At 37.8% G+C, this 14,008-nt stretch overlaps 1 long non-coding RNA gene across 1 annotated transcript; it reads right to left on the minus strand.

Annotated features, from left to right (window-relative positions):
- Window positions 1–9,175: 9,175 nt before the first annotated feature.
- Window positions 9,176–11,147, minus strand: LOC307015491. The gene is made up of 3 exons (XR_013801552.1): window positions 11,004–11,147; window positions 10,180–10,239; window positions 9,176–9,991 (listed from the first exon to the last, which is right to left on the minus strand). It is a non-coding gene; the product is annotated as an uncharacterized lncRNA (long non-coding RNA).
- Window positions 11,148–14,008: the final 2,861 nt, after the last annotated feature.

Below are 14,008 nucleotides of genomic sequence, written 5' to 3' on the forward strand. Positions count from 1 at the left end.
ATTTAAACAGCTGTGCAGCGTTCCCGCCAGGGGGCCGTCTTGCCGTCATTTGACGCCCTTATTCAGCTCGGGACGCCCTGAACGCGAGCCGAGGGCGTCCAAAAATATTAATAATTCGAGAGAAGATCGAGAGTTTTTATCGCTTGAAATTACGAAAAGGAAAAAGGACAAGGACATCCCGCTGGTGGAGGGACAAAGGAGTCTGGTGGGATTATTTTCGGAGTATTGAAGATTGTTTCCCCGATAACGAAGGTGCCTGCTACAGGACAACACGGAACGTGGACGCGATGACCGGGGGGTTTTTATTGGAGCACCGGAGCCTCGCAGCCTCGCAGCGGCGAAACTGAGGCTCCGTGGTAAACTGCTGTAACATGAAGAGCCGTTTGGGAGCCGAAAGAGCCGGCGCTTTAAGAGAGCCGAGCCAAATGATCCGGCTCACTAATGTAAAAATACAGTATCTATAAGGGACGGCTTAAGTCAAAATTCAAAACAACCCTCCCCCTGCTCTCGGGGTGGACGCCCTCTCAGCACTGGTCTGGCGGAAACACTGCAGCTGTGGTAGATACCTTGTTTGTTTTAAACATCATAAATACACAAACAACAATGGATACTTACAGGTTGTGTACCCGAATCTCCCGCTGATCCAAATAAAGTAGGAACAGCATCGTTCTTCAGTGCCCTACGCTGTACATATCCGGCATGAATCCCTGAAAAGTTTGGGAAGCTTTGTTTTGTGAAAGGCTGGCAGAGGGTGTGGCCTCTGGGTATTCACACGTCAGAGTACTCAGGAAGAAAATGAGAAATCTCCAACGAGGCGTTTTGGGGAGGTCTTTTCTGTGTTAGAGTTTTACTCCCTACAGGATGTACTTTGAGGGTTTTTCACTCTCCAGACCGTTTACATGCATAAAAACCTTCATAACACACAAGGGGACAGGTAATAACCAGAAAAGCACTACATGGGACATTTAAGAAATATATAGGACTAGTAGAAAGAAAACATAATTAGTGTCTCCCACTAATAACATGCTGAGCTGTCTGTATTATTTCTGTTACCTGAGCAGTGTGTCTGCCCAAGCACTGAGGACAGAGACCCGTTAGTTGATCGGTGAGAAAGCCTTGTCAGTTGTCACCAAAAGATAATACCAGAGGTCATCCCTACCTTTCCCCTAACTCAGGGGTCTGCAACCTTTTTGACCAAAAGAGCAATTTTGCTCCTTTTTCCCAAACATTTTTTTGTCTGGAGCCGCAAAACATATTTCATAGCTTGATAGCTAATAAAGTTGCATTTATTGTTATATCAGACAAAAACTACAGTTTTTTTTGCATTTATTAGGCTATTTATTACATTATATAAAACTGTTAACCTCTAATAAGAAACAAAGAACTCCTATAAGGACTGCTACAGGATTTGATTTGTAGATTTGATTTGTTTTTGATCTGTATTTTTGAAAATTATGTAACTTTTTTATTTTATTTTTTGCATATTGTTTATTATATTATAACTTAGTACTTTTTTTTAGCATATTGTTTATTGTTTATTATATTATAACTTAGTACTTTTTTTTAACGCATTTCAGATATGCAACACTAAGCTGGAGAAACCAGCTCGAGTGCGCTAGAATTTGAAAATACACAACCGGAAAAAATATGCCTCTTCCTTCAGACTTTCTTACAGAGTCCCTCCTACAACACACACGAACGCACATCATCAATGAGGCCACGAGATAAGTTTGTGAACAGATGGAAGGCTGACAGGCAGGTAGGCCATCCAGTTATTTTAGCCGGGCCGGCTAAAATGATTGGTCGTGCTTTTTACAGCGCTACGGCTTCCAGAGATTAATTTTTGTATGCATTTATTGTCAAAGCATTTAATATATTCATTGCTATCGGGACGTTAAGAGCATTCCATGGAATATAACAAAAAGTGTTTTCTGAAATAAATGACATACCCCATTGAATTATGACTGAAGATCGTCAGCTGTCTTCCTCTCCCTTGTTGTTCCTCGATACTTAAAGGCTGCAGCACCGTTGACAACTTCTCTCTACATATCAAACATACCGGTAAACCAGCATCGTTTGCTGTGAAAGCATATAACTCTGTCCACGCAGAATTAAATCCTGTGTTCCTCCGGTACTTTTCTTTGATTTAACCATAGTTCGCTCATCGAGCCGGGGTCAGGTTATTCACCCGCAGGAAAAGGCGCTGGCGCGGGACCGTAGCAGGATGTCACGCATATTTTAGTTGACCTAATTAAAACCGTTTTGTTTTTTATTTATGTGTCACAGTATCACCTCAAAATACAAGATACGAAACATTTTCAACCATGCAACAAAATATAAATAGTCCTACAAATACTTTTATTTTATTTCCTTCTTATTTTTGTCTAAGCCTATGGTCTAAGCTCAAGGGAGCCAGAGCAGAGGGCTTAAAGGGCCGCATGCGGCCCGAGGGCCACGGGTTGCCGACCCCTGCCCTAACCCATAAGTATTACCTCTCCAGACCAACAAGTCCTTCAACTCGTACGACCAAATAGGTCGATTGTTCAACAGCTTATTACGACCTATAGTCACGTTTTAAAGTTTAGCACCTCTAGTGGTCGTGTAAGAAACAACCATTTGTGGAATATGGGCTGATACTCCCATTGATTGCAAACGCTCCGGAGGGTCATTATTCACAAATAAACCTCTCTGGAAAATCCTCAATTGTAGGATAGTTTGGCCATTAAAATGCTTTTTGATTAGATTTCTAGCGAGAAGTGTATATTGTAGGCTAGTTAAGAACTCAAGCACTTAGGAGGTAGGACCCAATTGCACGACCCGGGAGACAGAGGTAAAGTATTTGTAAGATACTTTATTTTCAACAAAAAATTGTCACTACAAAAATGGAGAACAAAATGAAAACGCTCACGTAGTGAGGATCAGAACTTTCACAAGGGCACATAGAGAGCATAGACCTGACTGTGGCAAAAGACAAAAGCATAGACCTGACCATGACCATAGACAAAAACGAACTGACACTGAACACTGGGAGATAGGGAAATTAAAAAACACAGGGTAACAAGACACAGGTGGGAATAATCAGGGGCAGGACTGGCGCTGATTAGCACAGGAGACACAGAAGGGGTGACAGGTGAAAACAATTAGACACACCAGGGAAACTAACGACAGACAGGAAAACACAGGGAAAAAAGACCAGACAATACACAGGGAGGAAAACATGACAAGGAGAAAAGCAAAACACCCACTAACAGACACACAAAACTAAAAACGTGACACAACACAAGAATCGGGACACTAGTTTTATAATCTACGTCCAGTGGATGTGTAGGATCTATAGTTTGATTGATATTACGAAGATTATTTCAGGTCTCGCCAGGAGAAGGTGTATATACTACGTCTTTCCCTCTATCTATTTCTATTGACGGCAGCGTCAATGTAAAGTTAGCGTCAACACTCACAGGGTGAAAACAATATTTCCGGTCTCGAAGTTTTCATAATAAAACCGTATTCCCCTCACTGTCAAATCATTTTACAGTGATATCTGCAGTACTCATCCACTAAAAAAAACTCAGATTATCCTTGTTAATTACACAACATGAATTGGTTTAAATTGCACCTGTGGGGATTGCCCACAGTATTGAGTATGTAAGTCGCTTTGAATAAAAGAGTCTTACAAGTAACATGTAATGTAATGTAATGATTTTCTCTGAAGTTAATTGCATGACATTAATTGGTTTAAATTGTATACAACGCTTTTGTGTTTTTCCCATAGGTTTTTCCCTTTCGGTTCTGAGAGAGACATTTTTTTTTCATAGGTTTTGATTGGCGAAAACATCTAACTACACATAATCCTCAACTATCGTTGAAGCTCAGTCATTGGATGTTTTAGCCACAATGCCCGTTGGGATACGGGGTTTATGCAATATAAAATCCGAAAACGTTTTAAGAACAGTAGGGCTTAATGTTCTAACAATGTTATCACCAAACATTTTAAGAATGTTTTTTGGGAACTTTATCCCACCTTTCAGAAGAACATTCTGGGAACCAAACAAAAACTTCCCCCTGAAAACCTTCCGAGAACAATGACTGTAACATTCTCAGAATGTTTTTAGAACCAAACATTTCTAGCTGGGAAGGCTGTGTGGAGGAAATGGATAAATGTATACTTGGTCGTAGGAGTAAACACAACACATTGTTGGAGAGGTCTCAATCTGGAGAGTAACATCATGTCAGTTTGTAGATTATAAACAGGTCGTGCTCTCAACTGTTAACCTTTGCACATTGGCTTCAGTGCATTTTTAAGTGTGTGTCATTCTGTTACAGAACATGGGACCAATTGTTATAAAACCACTTGTCCTAAGCTATGTGAATATGCCTAACTGGGTAGAATCACCAAATTGGGGTACTGTAAAATAGGGAGAAGAATGAAGTTTAGTCATTTAACAGTTAGGCCCTGTGAACCAACGTAGCTATTACACATTTTTTGTGAGGCTGGGTTGGGAGCGACAGAGCTGGTCTCGGTTTCTTTCTCTGATAAATAAGATGAGAGGCTTTGTGTTGAACCTGATGAGTTCAGCAGGGTTTCTGAAGATGTGACAAATAAGGTACACACAGCCATAATAACTTTTATTTATTTTGGCAATTTTAACCATTCATGGCTGTCACACAAATGACCAAAAGGTGGCGCCAAAAACAGTGACCCTTTGGACAACAGAATGTGTGCCATGACAATTAGTGTAGGACACTTGTGTATGTATAACATCTGAAGATTTGTAGTTTTATTCATGTTTTCACATAATTTTACAGGATATTGCTATATTATTTCACATATTTTAGTTCCACACATTAATATCTAATGTGTAAAACCTCACAGACAGAAAGGTATATCCGTCATGTTATGGTAAGCTATTGAAATTCTGATTCCATAGATGTGTCTCCCATCACCCAAAACCCCTGACTATTCTCTCAACTCAGTATTTACATTCTTTAATTAAAAGAAAAATCATTACATTACATTACATGTTACTTGTTAGACGCTTTTATCCAAAGCGACTTACATACTCAATGCTGTGTTCAATCCCCACAGGTGCAATTTAAACCAATTAATTAATTAATTAGTTGTGTAATCAACAAGGATAAACTGATGTTTTTTTAGTGGATGAGTACTGCAGATATGACTGTAAAATCATTTGACAGTGAGGGGAATACTTCCGGTTTTACTATGAAAACTTCTAGACCGGAAATACTGTTTTCACCCTGTGAGGGTTCAAAAAAATGATTTGTTAAACCAACATGATTTAATTACGTGACAAAATTCCACGCAATTACATTATGTTACTCTAATTTAAATGAAATATGTAAATAATAGATGATTCACTGTTGTTAACCCAACAAATGTTTATCTCATTCATCCAATGTCAAATTAATGCTTCAGGTTGACATAATTTACTTTAGTTAACCCAACACATGTTTATCTCATTCATCCAATGTAAAATTAATACTTCAGGTTGACATATTTTACCTTCGTCAACACAACACATGTTTATCTCATTCATCCAATGTAAAATTAATACTTCAGGTTGATATATTTTACTTTAGCTTAACTAACATGTGTTTACCATGTTGGTTCTATTTAATCCAATTGCATGGAATTTTGTCACATAATTATAATATGCTGATAACACTAAATTTAGTCTAACAGAACCATTAAGTCACAGAAACACAATTGTGCTAATAAAAACCTGTATTAGAATAAAGTGAGAAGTTAACATTTTCTTTCTAACATTGACTGATTGAAACACATTATACACATTATAATAAAGAACCTCACAAATGGTATCAAAAATGTACATCAAATGGTATCAAAAATGTACTTCAATGTACTTCAAATGGTATCAAAAACGTACTTCAATGTACTTCAAATGGTATCAAAAATGTACTTCAATGTACTTCAAATGGTATCAAAAATGTACTTCAAATGTTATCAAAAATGTCATTCAATGGGCAGACATTTTCCTTAAAATAGCAAATGTCTGAAAACATTAGACATAACTCAAAACTCAAAAACATTCCTAACAGAGAGCAAATTACCCTACAAGCCAATTGTCAGGCTCATCACAGTAATACTAAAATAAAAAAATACATCCTTAAACTGTATGAGCTCTTTCTTACTAACCCTAACCTAGAAACATACATGTCACTGTTTCATTCCTCCTCAAATGTGTATTTATATGAATGAAATATTCCTTCTCTGTTGCAATTGAATTACATGCACACAACTGACAGTGAAATGTGGATAATTCTATACGCTGGTGTGATGTTTGTTTGGCATGGACTCTGTAAATGTGACTTAAAAGATTGTTCCAAGTCTTAAATGTGCATGGACAAGTGGCATAGGCCAACACACTCTCACTCCATAATCGTCCAGGAGCGACGTTTGGTCAGGGTCCCGTGGGGTGCAGTTGTGACGCTCCTAGGCTCCTTCAGCTTCATAAAGGGACGCAAATAGCTTTCAACTGATTGCAATGTATTCCCATCTGCGGCGGGATTTGACGCTCATGGAAGCACGGAAATTCGTTTGTGTCGGCTGCCCTTAAAGACAATGTGAGCTTCCATTCCCATTGGATAACGGAGAATTTTACACCCGGAAGTAAGTATTCCCCTTACTGTCGATTGATTTTACAGTGATATCTGCACTACTCATCGACTAAAAAACACCAGATTATCCTTGTCAATTACACAACATTGATTGGCTTTAATTGTGTGCAATGCTTTTGTATTTTTCCCCTTCGATTCGGAGAAACAAATATTTTTTCGGAGTAAAGGATGGCAGAAGACACTACACTACCCAGAATCCCCAGCTATCGTTTAGGACTACACCTTGTGCTCTGTTTGACAAACCCCTTTTTTTTTTCACCATACATTCCAAAGGCTGGCGTCTATGTCACGTGATCTTCAAATTTCTCCCTGCAGACAAAAAAAACATGGCCGAACTTCGTTTTATTCTCGGTGGAAAATGCCTATTTTAAAGTTAGTTTGGCCATTAAAATGCGTTTTGATGTCATTTGATGTGAGAAATATGAGTTCTTATTTCAGATTATGTGTGCAGTGGATGTACATGATCTTTAGTTTGCTAGTTATTACGAAGAATACTTCAGGAAATTGCGTCCATAGAACGTTTTCATTGTTACCAATGTGGTTGCGACGCTGCTATCGATATTATTTCTGTTATGTTGTGTAACTGTTTAATGGTGTTATCTTTATTGCTACCCCCTTCCCCGTCAATGTATTGGTCCACAGCGCAAACGTATTAGTTTAACAAAATCCGCATCTAAAGATACATTATTTTCCCCTGTGCAATTCCAGTCTCACATCTCACATCACATCGTCATTAACAGATAGACCGAAAACATTTAAAAAAAATAAAATAATACTTTATTCCGAGTGTACTTGCTTTTCTCTTTGAAAGTCATCACATAAGGGCATTGTAATACACGGTTCGGCTGCATTAAATATTACATATCTGCCGTAGTTCTCTATTTATAGAGCCCTGATGAGAAGACTTCTAGACAAACATGAGGAACTGCCGCCAACACTGAAAACGTGACGTGGATCATAAATATATCAGCAATTAAACAACATCTTACATTTCTTTTCACACAATACGTCTCTTCGCAGGATCAACACTAATTTGGCTGACTTTTATATTTGATCCAATTGGTAGATAGGTTTTATTTACACCATAAAGGTGCACAGCTGATAGAAAGGGACACCTGGTGGTTAAAGCATGTTATTGAATTTCATTATTTTTATTATTAGATATTAATAGGATCCCTATAAAGTATTCCTTACTCGTTATTCTCTACTAATAGTTAATTAAAGACTGTATATAATGACTATTTTGCACATCCCTTTCAAGATTTCAAGATTTTCTAAGGTTTATTGACATATCATATTCACAAACGGTGTAGTTATGCAATGAATGAAAAACTTGGGTCGCAGGTTACTCAATAGTGCATTACAAGACATATATCAATATTTGTGCATACCTCCAGCAATGTTAACTATGTTGAAGCACTTATTTCAACTGATATTATACATATGTATTATACTCTTATAGGATGTAGATATTTCATCTGCGGCCTAGTCAGGTATTGAACAATCATTAAATAAAGAACACAGAATTATTAAATATAAAACACAGAATTTGTGTGATTATACTAAATGATTTACAAATAAACACCACTGCATATTTACAACTGTTACACATGCTGATGTAACGTAAATGTTTCCAACTTGGGATCAATAAAGTATATCTTATCTTAAGATGATCGATGGCTACTGTCATATTTGCTAAATGTGCCTCTGAACCTTGACAAGTGCATGTTTTAGGCTTATCAAGTAATGTAATGCAATGTAATGTAATGTTATCAATTAACAACAGGAGGGGTCACAAACATAAGACCAGCTGTTAAATAAAGCTCTTCTGACCTTAGCTGTCATGTGGGTATATATATTAATGCTGCCCATTATGGGCACAAGCAATTTTCACCCATTTATTAATTACATGTTTTAAATTTGAGTGTTTCCTATCCCCTAAACCTCCAGGGATGTACACAGTATACTGGCAACTTCTTATTATGGGAAATACGAAAACGTCTTTTAAAACTACAACTCCCAGTAGAGACGTGCCATAGATAGAGAACATGTTGCGAAACACAATATCGATAGCAGCGTCCCTAGCAACAAGTACAAGTAGTTCATAATAAAAGACATTAAGAAAAAGGCATTTTAAACAGTGATTAAAAAGCAACACAATCTACCTGCATTGCATTACTATAAACATGTAATAACGTGCTTTAACCAGTATGTGGTTTGGGTTAAAAAGCTGTCAAGTTTACAGTGTTAACAAAATAAAATATACTGCTGTTTCTGGTTTAGTTTACGACGGATATATTTAGTTATTGTTTTGATATTTGTAACACAAAAGCGATGGAAAAAACCCACAGCAACACAGAAAAGATGGTCTTAACATGACCCAGCAGTCTAGCAGTTAATAAAAAACAATAATATCAAAACAAAATATTACTACTAACTTTATTATGAAATTCAAACTGAACGGTAAAAGAATAGTTTCCGGTCTATTCTGTGCCCGATCTCTGTAGATAAATAAAAATAACGAACTACGACAGATGTGTAATATATTTAATGCAGTCGAACAATTTATTACAATGCATTCATGTGATGACTTTCAAAGAGTAAAACAAGCACTGATGAATAAAGTATGATTTTATCTTTTACGAAAACATTTTTTTCATATGGAATGCAGTTGGAGGTCAACCAATCACAGAGCTTGAGAACTAATCACGGGGTTTGTCAAACAGAGCACATGGTGTAGTCCTAAACGATAGCTGGGCATTCTGGGTAGTGTAGTGTCTTCTGCCATCCTTTACTCCGAAAAAATATTTGTTTCTCCGAATCGAAGGGGAAAAATACAAAAGCATTGCACACAATTTAAACCAATCAATGTTGTGTAATTAACAAGGATAATCTTGTGTTTTTTAGTCGATGAGTAGTTCAGATAGGTAAAATCAATCGACAGTAAGGGGAATACTTACTTCCGGGTGTACAATTCTCCGTTATCCAATGGGAATGGACGCTCACATTGCCTTTAAGGGCAGCCGACACAAACGAATGCCGTGCCTCCATGAGCGTCAAATCCCGCCGCAGATGGGAATACATTGTAATCAGTTGAAAGCTATTTGCATCCCTTTATGAAGCTGAAGGAGCCTAGGAGCGTCACAACTGCACGCCACGGGACCCTGACCAAATGTCGCTCCTGGACGATTATGGAGAGTGTGTTGCATAGGCGCATGGATATCGAAAATTACGACCATAATTCACATGTCTTAGTTTGAAATGCTTCAACAACAGGCGCCTAGAAGACACTGACGTACCACAATCTTTGAAGTTCCACATGTACTGTTGTAATCTGAAAATCAAAGAAAATATTTGTATTATTATATTTTATGGCAACCATCATAACATAGCCTATATTCGCCTATACTGTATGTTTTAGTAATTTACTGATGTAAATCAAGCAAGGTCAAGCAGTTCTTAAGATTACAATGTGCTAAAACTTCAAACTTGATAAAAAAAAAAAAGATGCTGATTACTTACCACCAGAAAGAAGAGGTTGCCCTGCTGCCAGCAATGTCAATGTGTTTGTTCCCAGGACACCTGTGAATAACAGACATGGTTAGGTTAATCTGCAGTAGCATGCCAACTCCAAGTGCAATATAATTTGGGCTAGAAACTATTATTTGAATTGCTAGACTAAATTAGTATGTAAATGCCGAATGTGAATTATGTTTAAATGTTGAAGTTAAATGCATCAATCTGGTGCACTTTGAGAGCAAAATCAAAACCCATGTGAAACAGTACTGTAAACCACCCCCCCCCCCCCCCCCCCGTTGTACAGACCGACGGGTAATAATGGATTTTGACGGAAATGTTAAGATCCAGCGAAAAAGTCTAGCGCCACCTGTAAACAGATGTACTTTTTCTTTCTGTATCTTACTAAGTTGTTTGTTGCTCTTTCCTGGCTTCTAGTTCAGTGAGTTTTGGTCGCACAGTGTCGCTTCTGAAGTGCCGCTCCGGCAGCACTACACCCATGCATTCCAGTAGTTATTGCTCCACTAGCCCTTACATAAATCTAGTGTTGGATTATTATTTCTAATTGATATAACGTGCAGGCACTATGACTTCTTTTGATTTGGATAAAAAATGGAAATATGGCGTTTTAGAGTGCATGGCAGCAAGGCACCGTGCACGATATGCCAAGAAGCTAGCTAGCGCCGCTAGTTGTGAAACACTTTAACATCAATTTAGCTGACTTCACGGGTCAATATTCACGGTAGGTGTATGATATTACCTCATACCAACGATGTTTCATATTTGTAGACCTCGTCAATACATTAATTAATCTAGATAGGACTACTTACCACATGCATGGGGGTCGTCTCCCTTGTGTGTGCTGCGGTCTTCCTCCGTGGTGTGCCTTGCGATAGATTACGACGTCATGCGTCAAAAAGCAGGTGTCATTAAACCAATGCATTCCATTCCCGTCAGGTCAAACTAATTGAATCTTGCTAATTTAAAAGCCATGCTTTTTAGCTGGTATAATTAAATCCAATTATGTTTCACCCCTTGCATCAACGTAAAAAAATCATGTTAATTTAAAATCACATAGTTATATGTTGGTTCTATTAGATATAAATATGTTCAGTTCAAAACATATATATTTTTCATTAAACAAACTCAAAATAGATCGACTGGAGTAACTCAGACCTATAATCGTTTTTTTGAGTGACGCTAACCTTACATGGATGCTGTGGGGAAAGACGTAGTAAATTAACGTTCTCCTGACGAGACCTCAAATAATCTTCGTATTAACTATTAAACTATAGATCCTACACATCGAGTGGACGTAGATTTTAAAAGTACAATATACGCTCCTCACTAGAAATCTAGTCAAAAAGCATTTCAATGGCCAAACTATCCTACAATTTAGGATTTTCCAGAGAGGGTTATTTGTGAATAACGACCCTCCGGAGCATTTGCAGTCAACAGGAGCATCAGCCCATATGGCACAAATTGTTGTTTCTTACACGACCACTAGAGGTGCTAAACTTTAAAACGGGTCTAGGTCGTAATAAGCTGTTGAACAGATCAACCTATTTTGTCGTTTTTTGGAGGAGGACAGGCTGCTCCAGACCCTTTGGCCACGTTTAGGCCCCCAGATGACTCTAGTTGTTGCCTCCTGGGGACAGGCATCCCGCCCTTACCCGGTGGTCTGCACTCAACTCATGTTTCATAGAACATAGGAGGCAGGAAGCATCCACAGGGATCAACAGATGCAGTGGGAAAGCCACAAGATGGCTTCCTCCTGAGCTGGCCATGTGGCTTGAGGTTATGCTTCGATGGTATTGACTTTGTCGAGGAATTTCTCGAGGACAATCAGTGTGATGTGGACACAGTGAAAACCCTGCCATCTAAAAAAAATAGATTAGATTATATTAGATTCAACTGTATTGTCATTGCACAGAGTACAAGTACTAGGACAACAATATTAGCATCTAACCAGAAGTGCAAAACAGTAGTAAAGTGATTTTTAGTACAATATAAATTCATCTGACAGTATTTACACTATGAGGCAGAATAGACATTACAAACAGCATATAGAAAATGAATACACTATAGATATTGTATAAATAAGACAGTATTATACAGACACAAAACAGAATAAATAGGAATATATCATGGACCATTTATATGCCATAGAAAATATAGTTATTTGGAAAGTTTTATAAATACAGATAATTTTTATTTAATCGTCACTTTTCCAACGGAAGGGGGGGCCCTTTAGCGTCGAGTTTCAACTATCATGGAGTCCCATTGACTTGCATAGAGTTCCCTGAACGTTGGTAATAGACGAGTTGGGATCGCGGCAAAATGCTCTCCGCAGATCCATTCTCACAGCGTTTATCAACCTTCTTCTTACTCAATATCAAGCCACACTTATTGTGTTTACTTATTTATTTTAATTAAATAATGTATGACTTTTCTTGCCGTCAGTTATGGGGAGAGTAGGGGCTCAGAATACTGAAATCGGTATTGTTTCATCGTTTTTTCCTTCTAATTTTGTATTATTTTCTAAACCACACACTGTTATTTACTCAACAATAACACATAATTATCCTTGTGTCTATTTATTTGTTTGATTAATAAAGATAAGTTGGAGTCCGTCAGGACCGAGGGTCGGAGCAGCTCATAGTAGTTGCTTTAGAGAATTTTACACCCGGAAGTAAGTATTCTCTCCGCTTCGCTTGACAAACCCCGTGATTAGTCCTCAAACTCTGTGATTGGATGTTTGAGTGTGCGCCGAGTGTGCGCCGAGGGTTACGCCGAGCGTCGAACAGCACTTTGAAATCGGATGGAACCACGGCAGACTGTCCAAAATTGGATTTGAACGGGTCCACCGTGTCCCACCCTCCCCCACCCCGTCCCCAGAACTACACATGCTGGCTATTGTGTGTTTCGCAACATGTTCTATGACACGTCTCTACTGGGAATTGTAGTTTTAAAAGACGTATTTCCCATAATAAGAAGTTGCCAGTATTAAACTGTGTACATACCTGGAGGTTTAGGGGATAGGAAACACTCCAATTTAAAACATAATAAATGGGTGAAAATTGCTTGTGCCCATAATGGGCAGCATTAATATATATACCCACATGACAGCTAAGGTCAGAATAGCTTTATTTAACAGCTCGTCTTATGTCTGTGACCCCTCCTGTTGTTAATTGATAAGCCTGAAACATGCACTTGTCAAGGTTCAGAGGCAAATTTTGCAAATATGGCAGTAACCATTGCTTTATTGATCCCAAGTTGGAAACATTTACGTTACATCAGCATGTGTAACAGTTGTAAATATGGAGTGGTGTTTATTTGTAAATCATTTAGTATAATCACACACATTCTGTGTTTTATATTTAATAATTCTGTGTTCTTTATTTATTGAATGTTCAATAGCTGACAAGGTCTGAGATGAAAAACTTGGGTCGCAGTTTCCTCAACAGTGCATTACAATACATCTATCAATATGTGTGTACCTCCACCATTAAACTGTCGTATTCTGCACATTTCTTATAGGCTACTATCTACATACATCTTATGAGTATAATACATAGGTATAATATCAGTTAAAATAAGTGCTTAAACATATAATATAGTTAACATTGCAGGAAAGCAATATAATAGTACTTTGTCAGGCTTAATATTTATACCCCCAAAGCTTTTTTCTTATTCAAAATAAGACCTTAACCTAAAGTATTCTTTAATGTTTAAATAAAGCCTTATTAGTTTGTCTGTCTGTGTCTCCTATTAATATCTAATAATAAAAATAATACATTTCAATAACGTGCTTTAACCACCAGGTGTCCCTTTC

This window comes from Notothenia rossii, assembly GCF_949606895.1.
Source record: "Notothenia rossii genome assembly, chromosome: 1".
NCBI lineage: Eukaryota > Metazoa > Chordata > Actinopteri > Perciformes > Nototheniidae > Notothenia > Notothenia rossii.